General features: G+C 52.6%; 1 protein-coding gene across 17 annotated transcripts in view; it reads left to right on the top strand.

The window, feature by feature from the left end:
* Positions 1-15,025, top strand: part of Camta1 (calmodulin binding transcription activator 1) — a 767,538-nt gene that overhangs the window by 370,832 nt on the left and 381,681 nt on the right. The gene's annotated exons all lie outside the window — the stretch shown is intronic.

Here is a 15,025-nt window from a genome sequence, read left to right as displayed (position 1 = left end):
AGCTTCCTTCATGCCCACACCTGCCCCTGAAGAACTGCCTTTCAGAGGTGCACAGGCAGGGGATTGCCACAAAGGGGGTACGGCGCTCACTGCCTCGCGGCACAGCTGCCACTTTTCTTGGGCTCCCTCATCGCCCGCCTTTGGAGCTTCACAGTCATCTGTTTACTCTGGTGGGTGCCTCTTGCCTGTGAGCTGTTTCTGACTAAGACTGACTTCCGGTCACCTCTGTGTCCCGAGGATGGGGCAGAGTCGGCCTGGGCTGAGTTACTCAGTGAGCCCTCTCCTTTGATTTTCTGTGAATTTACGTATTTCTCTTTGATTGAGACAGCGCATGCTTGCTCAGGAACATTCCCAGGACACAGACCTCTCCTCCCCACCCCCAATCCTCTGCCGCCCGTTCCTCACAGTCAGGGCCAACACTGCCATGTAGGCACTGGGCATGTGCCTATGTGTCAATAAATACAGATAGGCACATCTTTTCTAATCACTGCATACTATTTCGTTATATGAACACACTGTGATTTATTTACCAAAGCAATTAACAGAAGCACTTTTAGGTGCCTTCCAAGCTTTGCCCCTCATAAGCAAGGCTGTGGTGAGCGTCATTCCATGTCCCCTGGGCACCCACATCGGTGGGGATAACCCCATCCTTTTGTAAGTGGTTCTCATAACACGGATTTGCTGCTGTGGACCTGCCTCATTCCAGACGTTAAGAGCTCATGTGTGGGCCAGTTCCTGGGAGCTGAGTTTCTTAAAATGGGAATCACAGTCCCTGGACAGCAAGGGCCACTCTGTGGTCAGACCAGTGACAGGAAACCTGTAGTCTCTTGCTCCAACAAGACTGCATGCTGGAGGGTTTGGTCATCCCCACAGACCATGAAGAAAGAGTAGCTTCTTTCTGAGCCTGGTCCTGGCTCCACTCCCTGCCCCAGCATCCTGACCAGTGTCCCACACAGGGTGGAATTTCAGGACCAGTGCCCACTGCCAGGGAAGAAGGGCCAGGGTAGGTGCCCCAGGCTAGGAGCGCTTTGTCCCTTAGACCTGCCTAAGGTCATCACGGGGCTTTTTGCTCATCTTCTCAGCCACCTAGCTCCCCTGGCAGTAAAACATCATCTTCTATTAAATGATGTGTCTGACATTTGCCAAATTTTATGCGACAATTTAGAAGGAACTGGTTGCATTAAACAGCCTTATTAATATTGCAGTAACATGATTAGGGGAACATCATGGCCGTTAGACCACAGGGCGCTGGTTTACGAGCTCTGGAGAGAAGAGCCACAGAGCTCTCTGTTGACCAAAGCCTTGGACACAACCCTTGCTGTACCTAAGGATGGTCACAGGCGAATCCCAGTAAGCGAGGACGCTGTCAAGGACTCTTCCAAGAGTCTGGATTATGCATTTCCTTCTTGGGTGTATACAGATTTGACAACGGGGGTACAACACCACGGGGTACTTAACTACCCAGAAAGCCCCTTGGCAGGGTACAAGCCATGCCAGGCCTTTCTTGGCATCAGAGTCTCTGTACCTTTTAACCAGCTTCCTGGGGATGCAGCGTGGTCTGAATGTGTGCCTGGAGTCAGACCTCCCTACCTGAGAAAGCTGGCGTCACCGTGATGGCTGTGTGGTCCTGGGGAACCTGTGTCACCTCTCTGGGTCTTGGTGACTTTGCCTGCAAGGAGCGATATACCACCTACGCGTAGTCATCGGGAGACTCAGGCTGTTCCACACAGGTCCCGACCTTCGGTGCTCTGCTACCGTGTGAGGAGGCCCATGGATCACCTCTTCCCAAGCTCCAATTAGGATCTTTGGGATCATGTTTGGAGACTGAAGCCACTTTTATAGGCCTCAGAAGACCAAGATAAAGTGATGTGGCCACCCAGGGGTTCCTGCCTTCTGGGGAGGCAGACGTGCAACTGACTGTACTCAAGGAGGGCAAGGCCGGGCCTGGGGAGGGGCCTGGGGTCTTGTCATGAGGTGGTGTGGAGTTCCATGCTGGTGGGGGCGGGACGCAGAGGCCTCTGACACAGGCCTTGAAGAGCCAGAAGGGACCTTGGACCTGGGCCAGAGATTGGAGCTCTGGGTTTGAAATCGCAGCTGCACTTTTGGGGCTCTTTGGGCCAAGACGACAGTGTGCGTGGTGACGCCAAGGCCTGAGGGGTGGGCTGCAGGGACTGGGTCACAGGACTTCAGGCCTGTGTGGACAAGGGTGGCAGCGATGGCCCGACGGGAGGGCTTTGCCTGCATCAGGAACGTGTGGGGCAGGGCCGGGAAGGCCACCTGGAGCAGGTGGAGGGCGTGCAGCAGCAGCACCCGCAGAGTGCAGGGCGGGTGGTGAGGCTGGCCCCAGGGGGCAGGCAGGCAGGAGGAGCGGCAGGGAAGGAGGGCGCTGCCCGCCACAGCCTGCTCCATCCCCAGCACCAGTAGCGCCTCCGTGCACCTCAGTCCTCACGTTCCTGACCCCATGGTGGCCCTTCTCAGATTCGGTAGACACGTAGAACAGGCCTGTGTTCTGGGGAGGGCAGCAGTGGACCTGAGCTAGACCATGAGGCAGGCCTGAAAGTGGGAGGTCGAGGACGGGGGTCACAGGTGCCAGGCAGCGCCCACAGGGGGCTCCAGCAGGGGAGAGAAGGCAAGAGCCAGTCCCGAGGGAGTGACCCCGACAGGCTCAGAGAGGGGTCAGCTGAAGCCTCCCTAGGTATTAGGTGCCACTCCAGTTCAATTCAGCGACAGAGAGTTTCCCCTTTTCTCTTATTTTACAAGGAAACAATTATGCTCATTGTCGAAAAGTTAAAATTCAGATGGGTTAAAGGGAAAAAATAGAGCGCCCTGGCACTCTGGGTCACAGATGACCATAATTTGGGGCTTGGAATTAATTGTTATGTTCATCCAAATCACTTCTTTGGGGAGCTTTAAGAGGCTGTTTGGGGCCCCGAAGCTCCTGAAAATGGAGGCCCTTTGAGGCCCCAGTGGAGATTCCCAGGGATCATTTGACCCCAGGACGGGGCTCTCGGTTTACGGCTCCTGAGCAGCCAGGTCAAGGGGGTGAGGCATGTGAGCCTGTGGAGGATTCTGGAGCTGGTGCTGGGTGCCCCCGGGTGCCCCCACCTGGGAAAGTGCCCATGGCCTGGATCCTCGCGGGGTCCCAGGGTCCCGGGTCGTGACTCGCAGATTTCAGGTTCTGGCTGCCCGAGCAAGAGAAGCCTCTGAGCAAGTGCTGCAGGAGCTCCCAGCTCTGGGCCTGGGTTCTCTGCCCCCCGTTTCTTGGGTCTCTGGGCTCCTGAGGCCACTTGACCTCTGTGTCCTGCTGGCCCGCTGGCTCCCACTCTGGGCTCCCCACACCCGTCCCTGGCAGGGATTTCCTCCTGGAAAAGCTCCTTCTCTGCTCTCTCCTGAGTCTTCTGCCTCCCCAGTCCCCGTCTGCACCAAGGCCACTGCCCTGATTCTGGTGTTCCTCCTGGCAGTGTCCCCTTGTGGTCCAGGTGGAGGGAGGAATGCAGTCCTGCTGTGGCCGGGGCACCACTCAGGGCTCTTCTGCTTGGGAGCCAGAGCCTGAGAGCCCTGGGAGAGGACGCTGTGTCCCAGCCCAGGTGAAGGGCAGTCAGTGTGGCGATCGAGGGGGCTTCTAGACTCTCCTCAGCCCCTGGAATCCAGGCCAGTGGGGCGGTGGCACGGAGCTGGTGCCCGTGGTGTCTCTAAGGGATGAGGGCGTAGGTCACTGAGGGCTGTCCTGTTGGGGGGGCAGATGGTTATCTTCTAGAAGATTTTGCTTCCTGAGCCCAGGATGATTGCTCCCTGCCCACAGCTGGGGCAGCTACTGGACATCCCATGGGAGCCTGGAGGTGGCCTGAGAAATAGAAGCCATCGTTGTTCAGGGCACCTACCTGTGACAGGAGGGGGCAGATGCAGTCACACGGCAAGGGGGTGCCCATCTTGGGGTGCAGCTGAGCCTGCACATCGAATGAGAGCCACGGGGGTCCTCCCTGAGTGGGATCTGGCCAGGTGACGCCTTCACCTTTGAGGGTGGGTGTGAAGTTTGGAAACAGCTGAGGCCATCTAGGCCAGGTCTGGGAGGAATGGTGGGCAGGAGAGGGCAGCGTACCTGGGACTGTGTGGTGATGAACTGGGGTGGGCAGTGCGACCCCCCTGTGTCCCACAGACCTGGGCCTAGTCCTGCTCCACCAGTGCTCTGTGACCTGGGGTCACGACTCAACCTCCGAGATGGGGTCTCTTCTTCCAAAGAGGGGGCTCTGCTAGAACCTGCCTGAGGGGGTTGAACAGAGGAGAGCAGCAACACCTTTGAGCTCAGACAAAACAAGCCTGGTCTCTGTCCTCAAGGTGATTTCAGGAGCCCGCCAAGTGTCCAGTGGGGGATGCAGAGGTGCCAGGGGAACAGGGGCAGGGCCGTCATTATGACGGGGGCACCATCAGTCCAAGGCTAGTTGTTCCCCTGACGGGGCAGGCCCAGCAGAGAGGACGGGGTGTTGATGGACTCCGGATCCTCCACGCAGGGCCCTTCAGCTTTCTGTCCATGACCTGTGGGGCTGGGCTGGCTGCAGTGCTGGAGGGCACAGTGTGGTCACCTGGAATTCTATCTACGGTGGCTCAGCCAGGCACCCTGTGCAGCTGTGGGCCATGCTGCATGGAGCAAGCCCTGTGGGGCTGGCCCTGGGCTTCCAGCTCCTGATGGCTGGTTTCTGCTGCCAGGATGGACTGCTATCACTACCTGTCCCGATGCTCTGGAACCAGAGTGTGACTTTGCCAGAGTGCATTTTTGAATTGCACTAAAGATAAAAAAAAAGTTACTGGACAAAACAATTCTGTTTTAATGTGCAGAATTCCTGTCTTGAGTTGTCTCTTTGCAGTGCTTATCTGCTTTTGTTAGTTTGTGTGTGTATTGGCCCATTTCCTCCCTGGACTATAAACTCCCTGAGGAACAAACAGGCTTGTCCATGTGCCACTGTGTCCCCAGGACCTGCAACAGCGCCTGGCATTTAGGGACCCACAGGACACGTGTCGGTGGAGGGAGGGACAAACGTCCACCCAACCTCTAGGCCCCACCTGGAAGAGGTCCTGCCCGGTGTTTACATAGCTCCCTGTACAGTGCCGGCTCTGCCTGCCCATCTTTCTCTTAATAGTTATGGATTATGGAAAAGAAGAACAAAGCCCATTAAGAGGTTCCCCTACATTTGATTTGAGGAAGTTTTCATCAGAACGGCTCCATTTATTGGCCTTTAGCGGATAGCCTATTCCCTTCTCACAAAATGAATATTGCCTCGTCTCCTTGAGAAAAATTGATTTCAACCAGGAAGGAGAATAGCAAACTCCCTCCTCCTCCTTTTCTTCTTCTTCTTTTTATTTTTTTTCCCTCCCACTGAGACAGAATTTATCTCTTAGGTAGGTGGGGGAAACAGGAATAATTGGCCCAGAAGCTAATTCCCCGAGATTCATTGTCTCCAAAGCTCCCACCAGAGTGTGGGAAGCCTGCCTTGAATTGCATGCTAATGATAAATGACAACTCCAACAGACCCTCACATTGAGATGTTTAGTCCTTCCTGCAAGGAGATGACACATTAATTTTCGCTCAGATTTACATTGGATTATTAATAAAGTATCAGTGTTGGAATATGACAGGTGAGGGCCACGGCCAGGCGCCATTGTGGAGGCATGGACTCCGGCCAGATGGGACAGTGGTGGGGAGGAACATGACATGACGCTGGATGGCGTTTCGGCTAGGGCTCCAGAGCCTGGGCTGCACGGAGTAGCAGCAGTGGCGGGTCCTCTTCACAGTGGTATTGCATCCATCCCAAGGGGGGCGCTGCTGTGTTCCTGTCCCCTGTCTTAGAGCCCCTCTGTTCTTTGCCTCACCACTGACTGAAGCTTTAAACTAAAGCGATGCTTGCTCTGTGTTTGTAAGAAAAGCCACCAAGTTCCTGGATTACTCCCTCCTTAGACAGGCATCTGGAGCCCTGCTGCTGTGCAGGAGGTGGAGAGGTGGAGGCTGGGCCAGACCTGCCACGTCTGGGTGCCCACCCCACTCTGCTTCCCACCCCGCAGAGGGACGCGCAGAATCCTGAGGCTCCCCGCCTGCCCTCCTGCTTGCCCGACTTTTATTCTCATCCACCTTAGCCTGCCTATCCCTGGGGGAGGAGACGAGCCCTGGACAAGGACTCCGCGACCCGCTGCCCTGTCCCAAGCCTCTCCTCGCTGCACTCTGTCAAGTTGCCCTGTCTCTGGCCACGCTTCTGCTGAGTCCCTGCTCTCCTGCACTGCCACTCCTGTGGCTGCAGTCTCTGATTAATCTGCGCCTCTCCTCACACTGGAAATGAGATCCACCTTATTCAAGCACCCATGTCCATCCGCCAGCCCCTGGCTGCCCTTCCCAAGGCCCCACTGCCAGCAGTTGACGGACACACTGCTCTGTCCTCCCCCACTCGGTCCTCTCTCCCTTCCCTGGTTCTGGGGACTGTGGGCTCTGAGAGTCCTTCCTGCCTCCAGACATCAGGCAGCACCCAGAGCCCCGGCTCTGCCTATCCCATAATAGCTTCTCAGTGAACATCACCTGAATGCATCCCTGGACTTCGTCACAGGACTTGGAGACGAGCCCCGTGAGCTCTGGGAGTGCAGCCACGAGGGAGTCCCTCCAGCCTCGCTCTGGCTGGTTCCTGGTTGTGACCACCTACGTACGGGTCGCCTTTCTTTTCAGTGACCTCCAGCGACGATTTCTATGAACAGAACTGTGGTCAGCTGCCTGCAAAATGGCCGTGGGAAGCACACATTGACGCTGCTGCTGAGCCCGGCTTCCCCTGTCTCAGTGCCCCCGGCTCATCTTGCCCCTGGGAGGCTGGAGCGGCCCCCACCTGCAGGCCTCCGTCATGCCTGGCTTGGGGCCCGACTCGTCACAGGCCTCAGGGGGCTACGCGAGATCCACGACACGGGCACCACCTCCTGGTGGTGCTACTGGCTGTCTCTCCTTTTATTCAGAAAAATGGAAACAGGCACCAGGGAGTCCTCAAATGAAGCTCCTCGGAGCAGTGGCTTCTTGGGACTGCCCGTCAGGAACGGTGAGAGCAGGCCCACTCGCAGGCGCCTGGTGGCTCACGGGGGCTCCTAGGCCTATGAATCTACCCGGTCGTTTGTTCTCTGATAAGAAAGCCTCTTTCACGATTTTCAATTTGCCCTTATTTTAATGAAAAGAAGCTGGGGTTGGACCGCCCAAGAAGGGGCTAATCAAATAAAGCCAATTGGTGTTACCTTCTCCTCATCCTTATCATTTCTATGGCTCCAGCTGGAATTTATTATGAACAGCAATTGGTTTTCCTATCTGGCAGATTGCAGCCCGGGCCGGCCCAGCCGCCCGTCCTTCCCTACCATTCCACGAGGAGCGCGGAGTGGCCGGTGGGGAGGGGACAGATTGCTTGCGACAGGCTCTTGCTCCTTGTCCCCCAAATCGTGAGGACCCTATAAACAAGTCAGAAGCAGGCACTGGGCTGCAGGTTAATAAACCAGCCCCTCCCCAGGAGATGGGGTCCCTCCCGTCTGGCATCCTATCAACCTTGCTGTGCGCCAGCCATCAATTACTGCTCTCGCTGGGCTTGTGCGAGGGGAGATAAGCGCCGGAGACATTCCTCTCCTGGGCTCCTTCCCTCCCTTGCAACAAAAGGCAGAGCCATCGGAACAATTTACATTAGGCTCTGACTGTCTTTCCTTTATGTGGATCTGCCTCGGGCTTTCCGTGGGCCTGCGGATGACTCCAGTCTATTGAGGGAAGAGGGAGGCTGGGAGGGCCTCAGGAAGAGGGCAGGGGGCAGGTTCCTGCTTCTGCCCTTACTGGCTGTGTGACCTTGGGAAACTTTCCACCCTTCTCTGTGCTCTAAATATTGTCCCTGTGAAGTGAGGATAATGACACCCACCTAACAAAGCCACTGTGGGATTAAAATGAGAAATGGGCTAAAGGGCTTTGCCCTGCATCGAGCATTTGGAAAAAGCTCAGTAAAATGGCAGCTCTTCTTGTTGTCACCGTAGTTGCCATGGTTATTACTGACATTTTGGTTCAGGCCACCTACCTCTAATGGTGCATTTAAATCAGGCTGTTCCGTGTGGGAAAGATCAGAAGGAAAGGTGCAGGTGCATAAAGCACGTCGGCTGCAATTAAGGGTGGCATTTCCCATTTTCTAACTGCCCACCAGAACGGAGATTTAGCACTGGCTTCGGGAACAGCTTCCCCTGCTCCAGGACATTGCATCCGTGCCTGGTCACAGGGCCACTTTGACACTTGGGGTCAAGGCCTGCAGGCAGTGGAACACAGACACTGCATTGTCCTCTGGCCAGGCCCTTCCAAGTGCCCGTGGCAGGAGGGTGGGAGAGCGGCCCAGGAAGAGAGGGAGGCGCCACTCCGCGTTTGGGTGCCAGCTGGAAAGGAGAGTTCTTTGCAGTGTTTGCCACTTGGCAGCCACCTGGGTGTTGTTTGGAGCAAGAATGTCATTTGTTCTTAAAGGGACGCATCGAGGGGCAGGCCTCAGAGCTCGGTGGAGCTGGTCCACCTGCACTGCTTGCTGCACCAACCCTGCTGCCTCCGGGCCAGGGAAGTGGGGCAGGCCGACGGCAGCGCGGAGCCTCTGGGCTGACGAGGGCTGGAACAGCAGCCAGCAGCCATGGTCTGCACAGAGACTGGTGGCCGTCAAGGTTCTGGACGTGATCAATTAGTGACAAGGAACAGAGGGTTCTGGAGGAGGAGCCATGAGCCAGACCTGTTTGGGGCATAGCACATTAATGTCTAAAGTTCGACACAGAAAGTGTCCAGACTTCATTTTGGAGAAGTAGCCCAGTCTTGGATTCAATCCCCAGTTACCCCACAATTCCTTATTGCTATCTGCAGATAAAGCCTCTCAAAGCACACTACCCCCGATCTTCCACCATCAATCATCTTCTGTCTGCCTAATTTGAAAAAGATACCGTGCCCTAAAATTGCTGGATGAGTAGGTGGACCTCCAGTGCTTAGGCTCAGCCTCTGCCACGCTGGATGTCCCAGCTGTGCCCATGGGCACCATTTCCTGGCGCTCTGTCCTTCCCCTACTGCTCCTGCAGGGGGACCCACACAGAGGGCCAGGTCTATCTTTATCAGTCGTGAAGCGGCTGCGCTGTGTGCTGGCAGCTGCCGGCCACCTTCTATACATTATGCAACAGGAAGACCGAGGAATCTGTTCAAGGTCACACAGCTCATAAGGAGCTGAGCCAAGATTTAAGATGTCACCTGGATCGCACTCCAAATCCCACGGCGATCTTCTTTTTAAAAACATCCCCTTATGGAAAATTTCAAGCATTCACAAATGTAGACAGACTAGGGTAACGAACTCCCTTGTGCTCATTGCCTTAGACATGGTCAGCGCCTGGCCAGGGTCATGTCATTCACGCAACCCCCACTCCCTGGCTAATTTTGAAGCACAACTCAGCATTATGTTATTTCATCTGTAAATATTTCAATATATAACTCTAAAAAATAATTAATAATAATTCAAAATAGTGTGGAATATCTGATCCTCATTCAAAATTCCAATTATTTCACAAATGCCAGAACACTGGCTAAAGAAGCCAGCTCACCTGTCCTATAGTTTTTTATAGTCCGGGTTTTGCCGATGGCTTCCCCATAACGGTCTTGCCATGTTCCATTGCCCACTGAAGGATCTTAAAAAGTGGAGGCTAGGTCAGGAGGTCCAATTTCAAGGTCAGTTTTTTCTCTTCACAAAATGCCCTCCCAGTGGGAAACACTGGGTGCTGGGCTGTCTTCTCTTGTGGTGTCGGCCGTAGCGGACCACACCTGTGCATCAGTTCATTTGAGATGGCAAGACGGTGATCCTCTAATTCTCTGATTTCCCCCTTTGTTGGCCACAGTGCTCTTGTAGAGCAAAACCTCTCTCCTCCTGTTTGGTCAACCAAGAAGGGTTGGTACAGAGAAAGTGGAATGAATGACTCTCTCCCACTTTTTTTTAAGTTTTCAAAATAATGTGTTGGGTCACTAGCATCCCCAAACAATGAGCAATCTGCTTTGTCCTTGTTCTGGGGTCTCTGTGAATTCATGGATTTAAACATATTCAATGTCTTTTAGTCAACTGTAGCTCTTATTCCTCTCAGTGGTCAAGTTATCCCCTTTGGTCAGGGGGAGCCTCTTCAGGTGGGTTCCTGAGTCCTCTTCAGGTCAGTGGAAGTCTTCAGTGGAGCCGTGCTTACAGGTGGAGGCGGAATGCTTCCCCTTAAGGGGGCAAGGTGGGGTCTTGGTTCTTACCACTTTGGTTCAGCGTGGTCTGGAGGTTTCAGCCAGTGCAATGAAACAAGAAAAATAAATAAAAGCATCCACAAGGAAAGGAGAAAGGGAAACTAGGTATATTTGTGGGTGGCTTGGTTACATATGTAGAAAATCCTAAAGTATCAACAGGAACCTTTACTAGAACTAATAAACAAGCTTAGCAAGGTCACAGGGTACAAGATCAATATGAAAAGTCAATTGTATTTCTATACAATAGAAATGAACAATTCCAAATAAGATGAGAAAATAAGTACATTCACAAATAGCACAAAAAGAATAAAATATTTAGGATAAATTTACAAATTGTAATACCTGTACATTAAAAACTATCAGGTCTTACTGAGAGAAATTAAAGATTTATGTAGATGGAGAGACATTACATGTTGATGGAATTAAAAAACACTTAATTGGAAGCTACTGGAAGGCCCAATAGTGTTAAGGTGGAAATTCTCTCCAAATTGATTTCTAGAGTCAACGCAACTCTTATCAAAATCCCAGCAGGCTTCCCACCCCCCAAGAAATCATCAAGCGAATCTTAAAATGCATATGGAAACACAGAGGACTTAGAATAGCCAAACGATTTTGAAAAAGAATAAAGTGGGAGGGTTTATAATCTCTAATTCCAACACTTGCTTTAAAGCTATGGCAATCAAGATGTGATATTGGACAATGGGACAGAATACAAAGTCCAGAAATAATACCTTATGATTATCACCAATTTATTTGCAGCAAAAATACCAAAACAACTCAATGGAGGGTGGGTAGGGAAAAGAATAGGATTTTCTTTTCCTTTGTTTTTAACAAATGGTACTGAGACAATTGGATATCCACACAGCAAACATCAGCTTAGACCTTGACATCATGCCACACACATACAAAGATGAATGCAAAGGTAAGAGCTAAAACTATAAAACTCCTAGAAGAAAATGTAGGAAGATTTTTGTGACCTTGGGTTAGATAAAACATTCTTAGGTGGATTCTTAGGACACTAAAGACACTTATAAAGAAAAAAACATGTTAGCACAAACTTTACTAAAAGGAAAACATCTTGCTTTTTCAAAGAAACCATTAAGAAAGAGAAAAGACAAATCACAGACTCGGGGAAGGCATTTCAAGTCACATATCTGATAAAGCACTTGCACTCAGATCTTACGGAAAGAACTCTTACAACTCAAAAATGAGAAGATAAGTAACTCAATTAAAGATGGGCAGAAGATTCAAATAGACATTTCACCAAAGAAATTATATGAATAGCTAATAAGGACATGAAAAGATGCTCAACATCATTAGTCATTAGGGGAATGCAAATTAAAACCATCCCACTCCCACTAGGTGGCTGCCATCCAGAAGGCAGGCAGAGCCAGTGTTGGCGAGGCTGAGGAGCAATCAGAGCCTCACACATTTCCCAGAAATGCGAAATGGTGCAGCCCCTCTGGAAACAGTCTAGCAGTTTTATTTTTATGTAATCTGATGTGTCTGTCTTTCACATAGTGTTGCTGAATTTTGAATTATGGTCAGGAAAGTTTTCTTTTTTCAGGTTATGGCAGAATCCACCTATATTTATTTTCTCCTAGAGTATGCATGACTTTATTTGTTCCATGGAAACCTCTGGTCCAATTGGACTTGCTGCTGCTGTGTGGTGAAGGGATAGTCCAATGTACTTTCCCGTGTTCCTATCCAGTGACCCTAAAGCCACTCAGTGGAAAGCTGATCCCCTTCCCCCACTGCCTTGAGCTACCTTGTTTATTATGCATACTCAATTTGTATGTGTAATTGGGAATATTTTTGGATTTTTCTTTTCTATTCTGTTGATCTATCTATTTATGGGTCAAACCAATAGTTTTTTTAAATATAGAGGTTTTACAGTATATTTTAAGAGCTGGTAGGGTCGTCTTCATTGGGTTTGTCTGGCTATTCTTGGTGTTTCTTCCTTCCAAATACACTTTATAATAAAATGTTCTAGATACAGAAAAAAAAAATCCTGATGGGATTCTCATTGTTATTACATCATATCACATTTATAAGTTATCTTTAGGAAGATTCACATTTTATAACCTTGTTATCAAAACTGAGACTTGTTATCAAACCTGCTTTTTTGTCTTTTAAAATATTTTTATAGCTTTTCTCCCTAGGTTTTGGGAGTTTCCTGTTAAATTTATGCCTGGGTGCTTAATTTTCTTTCTCTCTATAGTAAATAGGCGTAGCCATCATTCCCCTGTCTACTAACCTGTCACCAGCAGCGCCTGTCTTTGTTTTGGGCCTGTGTCTTCACCGCTAGGGTTTGTGGTAGGCTCTGCTGACCCTGTGGTCTTCCAGCCCATTGTCCTGAGTGCTGCTGGCTTCATGAGCCAGCTGTCTGTAGGATAAAAGGTCACTTGGCGAGCAGCCCCGTTAGGACAGGGTTCCTGCTGTTGCATTTTCCCTCGATGTCCCTCTGCTCTGCGCCATGCTGTAGCCTTGGCACAGCTTCTCCCAGAAGGACACCTTGAGATGAGGCTTTGTGGGCAAGAGGTTTATCGAAGGTGACCCAAGAAAACACCAGTAGGTCGTTTACAGTTTGGGGACTGAGGGAGTGAAGAGGAAAGGAGGGTACACTCCACCGCCAGCCAGTGTCCCCAGTGGGCAGCTGGAGCTTCCTACCGGGGGCTACTCCCAAGGCCATTAGAGCCTCCAGAGCAGCCACGGCGAGGGGAAGCTGACCTGTGCCGAGCTGCTTACAGGCTGGGAATATATGCCTGCTCCTGGGGTGGGCGCGCAGCGAAGAAACACCCAGAGATACAGGCGCAGACAGACACAGACCCGCCTGGGGCGCTGCAGTCAGTGGCCGTATCCAGAAAGGGTGGTATTATCGGGTGGCAGAACTCCAGTCCGCCTCCACACAGCCCTGCCCTGCTCCCTGCCTGCAGCTCCACTCCTGTCCCCTGCGCTCCTCAGGCTCAGGCTGCCTCAGGTTGTTCTGAGGTGTGACCTCAGGACGGCCCCTGTGGCCCAGCCTGCCTGGTTCCTCCCAGAGCTGCCCTCCCCTCTTCCTTCCTCCCTCGGCCCCCTCTGGCCTGCTCTGGCTCCCTGTGAGGCCTTCTGCAGCCTCACAGGGCACTTGGGCCCTTCCCCAGCCCCGTCTGTTTCTGTCTCAGGACCCGGCGCTAAGGAGGGGCCCTTCCGCCACGCAGAGCAGGGGCAATTCTAACAGCACCAGAAGGGCGGCTACCCTGTCGGGGTGCTCGTCATTGCAGGTTAAAATGACGAGTCCGTTGAGCAGGGCTGTTTAGCCAGACACATTCCCTGTGGATTGTCCGTCTCACAGGGTCAGATGACAGGCCATTCTTGGAGGCCAAAGAGTGGGTGTCCAGAAAAAGATGGGTCTGCAGGCGGGGTGCAGTTGTGACTTCACCTGTGTACCTGGTAGTGTTCTGGGGAGTCCCCCTCTGTGGGCCATTACAATTTGGGGACAGTTGGCCTGAGTAGCTACCAAGGTTCCAGCTGTGGGATGGCCCCTGTGGCCCAGCCCGCCTCGTTCACACCTCGGGACAACCTGAGGCAGCCTGAGCCTGAGGAGCGCAGGGGACAGGAGTGGAGCTGCAGGCCTGGAGCACATCACGTCTGGTCTTGGTCCCCAGAGGCTGGGTGGGGTTTCCTACAGCAGTAGGTCTTCTTGATGGGGCACCTACAGGACTCTGCCATGGGTGCTGTCACTCCTCCTTTGAGGGGACAAGGCACATGCTTCGTCTGTTGAAGCCAACACTTTCCTTAGCTTTTTCCTGAGGTGCTACTAGTTCCGTGGCCTTAAGCATAGTAGTTGGACTTTGGGGGCCTTTGAGAGTCTTCAGGGGATGGGGGCTTGCAGTGTGCCTAGAACAGGCTGAAGAGGAGCCCCCTTCCATTCAAGATGGAAGTGAATGGTACTGTGTTCCATGCAGACTCATAAGTGCAGACAGATTCCGTCAGGTCCCGGCATTGTAACAGGCCTGTGTGACAGGCCCATGGCACTGCCTCCTGATTTTTAGTCGGTTTGGGCTTAGGGCGGGAAGCACAGGGACACAAGCCAGCTGCACCCTGTGGGAGAGGATGGAGTGCAGGGAGTCGCTGCTCAGGTCTGTGATCTCCTGGGAATTGCTGTTTAGTCATCACACTGCCGGGCTGGGTGGGAACGATTAGCCCTAGTCACCTGGCCGGGATTTTCCCCTCTAGGCAGTGGACCGTGAAGCCATTGATAGCTAGTGAAATGGTCATTGTTCAAAGGAGGGAGGAAAGCAAGAGGCTGGAGGCGCTTGCCCTGCTGCAGGGGCATGGCTGGCGTGTTCACCCTCACCTCTGGCTGTGGCAGAGACACATAAGCCAGTGCCGTCGACTAAGCCACTTCATCTGCCTTATTTGTGACAAGAGCTCTCTTCCTGCCGAGAGCGAGATGGAATGCTGGCCAGTGTGCAGAACCGTCTGACATTCCAGGGCTGGCGTTCAGCTTCAGGGTGCCGCAGAGCTGGCCCTGCGGCGGGGGTGTTCTGGCCCCAAGGCTGGATCTGTGCACACCTGCTTCCACCTGTTCTGGAAGTGGCTTTCCACAGCACTGGCCCTTAACTGCCAAGGGCCTTAGAGTTTGCCGCCCCAATACGTGGCCGCTGCAGCAGCAGATATGCACATAACGATCCTCTGCCCTCCGCAGCCAGCACAGGCTTTATTTTTTAGAAAATTCAAGGTTCCTTTGGTTTGTTCTTTTTAAAGGTCACA

Source organism: Marmota monax, unplaced genomic scaffold (genome assembly GCF_021218885.2).
Source record: "Marmota monax isolate L192 unplaced genomic scaffold, Marmota_monax_Labrador192_F-V1.1 WCK01_AAM20220418_F8-fsc00080, whole genome shotgun sequence".
Lineage (NCBI taxonomy): Eukaryota > Metazoa > Chordata > Mammalia > Rodentia > Sciuridae > Marmota > Marmota monax.
The sequence above is the reverse complement of the archived record's forward strand: the minus strand, read 5'-3'. Positions and strand labels throughout refer to the sequence as shown.